The sequence below is a fragment of the Numenius arquata genome, chromosome 7 (assembly GCF_964106895.1).
Source record: "Numenius arquata chromosome 7, bNumArq3.hap1.1, whole genome shotgun sequence".
In the NCBI taxonomy this organism is placed as follows: domain Eukaryota; kingdom Metazoa; phylum Chordata; class Aves; order Charadriiformes; family Scolopacidae; genus Numenius; species Numenius arquata.
In genome coordinates this window covers 24,851,689-24,853,904 of record NC_133582.1, presented here as the reverse complement: position 1 = coordinate 24,853,904, position 2,216 = coordinate 24,851,689, and positions in this window count along the sequence as shown.

Genomic DNA, 2,216 nt, shown 5'->3' with positions numbered 1-2,216 from the left:
GCCACCTTAAAAACAAAAGAAAACATTTTCACTGTTAGTACACAGTAGAGCTCAACAAGCAGCAGAAGACGCAAGAATTACAAGATCTAGACTCTTCAACTGATATTACGACCTTTCTGCTTGGTCTGCCTTCTCAGACAACCTACTCTTCTTTTTATGTACATGCATCTGTTGAAGGCAGGGGCAAGGGGAGAGAACACATTTTAAATAAAGCCTCAAGTATCAATGCCATCTAAGTAATTAGCAAAGGACACCCTTCCCTCCATCTCACCTAGAACTTCGCTTCTTTCAGCTATAGAAAGTCTGATGGAAGAGGATTTTGTACAACAGAAAACAAATATTATTTTGAGGGAATGGCCGATATTTTAAATTGTAATACACTTTTAGGAATAGTTGTCCTCTCAAAGTACAGTCACGGTCAATACTATATTCTCTTAAATGTCCTCTGAAAGGCAAGATGTTTCCTCTGAATTGATTGATTTAGTTCCTATTATAGTGAAGCAGAAACTACGCAAATTATACAAAAACCAACCTACTGGGTTGAATACCATCACTGTGGGCTGAGAAAAATACCTGATTGTTGGTATTGAATTCTACATCTTGAGCTGCCCATCTCCCACAGGGCCAGATTCTAGTTGCAGTATCTACCCAGACAATGAAACCTCAGTAAAAGCTGTGGGGCAGTTGTCAAAAAAGAGGTTTTCAGGAAACATAAGTGATAGACAAGAATAAGAGACAGCAGAACTCTTAAATGAGGGGGTCAGCAAGACATTAACTTAGTAAGAGCATAAATACTTTTCAAGTGATGTTTTATTGCCATACAGTAACAAGCTGTTTAATATATCTTACTGAGAACATCAAACAGGATAGTCAATCAAACAGTGACAACAGTGAGATGGCATGTGAAAAACAAATAACAGAGGGTAAGTAAATATTGTAGAAGTTGAATCATCATGGTGCTGCACGATCAGAAGAACATAGCTTATGGAAATGTCTACTGAGCTCTCTGTCATCTTCATATAATAGCATCCTACTCAAGCAAGGTTGAGCATCACAAACAAACATGACAGGCAAAATCCTGTGGCACAGCACTGAAAAAAGTGCTTGGACTTAACATAATAAGCAAAATAGTTATTAAATATATTGAAAGTGCTAAAAGGGTAAAAGATCCCCTACTTCCTTTTGCCCAAGGTCTATACAGCCTAAGGTCCATTGCATATGAGTTTTGGCAGAGGTGGATTCCAATCTTAACTCCATAATAAAAGCTTCTCTTTTGTTACACCTACAATAGCTTAGGTATACCTGCCAACAAAGCTTGAACTTCACGCCTTGCATTTGTTGATCGCAAAACATTTGCAGTGCTGCAGTGGTTCATACTAAAGTAGGAAAATATAACCTAAAAGATAAAGTAATTAAGAGAAGTGGAGAAGGAATGGAAAGAACTACATCTCCGAGATGTTGCCTTGGTGTTACCTGAATGCACATTTCAACTCTAACACACCTACAGGCAGCTGTGGAATGGCAGTAAGAGAAAGCAGCTCTGATGCTGGAATTGCTTTCAACAACCCATGCCTTTTCAAAACCCAAACGCCTTTTAAAAAGGCACAATGCATTTCAACTTCAGGCTGTATTTGGTGCCAAACATTTGAAAACTAGGGTTAGGACTCTATATTCCTTTATAACAATTTATCAAAATGAAATATCTAAACAGATCGCCTCCCATCAAGTAAATTTTAAATAATTTTCTGAAAATAGACCATGAGCTGTCACATTAAATACACACTAGCCACTACTCTAGGTCCAGTTACTTACAAGGTTGGTCTCTTTTCTAGACACTTCCCAGATCTTACCTAACCCTCCTTTAGACAAGCTTTGCATATTTTCCACTTTCTGGAAAATAAGCAAGTCTAGCAAAGGGGAGAGTGAGACAGGCATTGATAACAAAAAAGCCTAGAAATGATGTAAAGCTGGTTTCAAAGAGAGAGCACAAGTTTGAGCTTCTCACAAAACCAAGCTCACACACCAGCATATGGCTATTTAACTTTCTCACTTAAATTTACTTATGCTATTGTATGTCAGGACAGTCCAGTGGACCAGACAACAGAGGACTTCTACCAGCGTTGAGGAGCGACTGCTGCGTATCAGTCAGCTTCCCGTTTCCATCCCATAACTGAGGAGAGAGAAGAATCTCACCTTTCCATTCCTACATAATACAG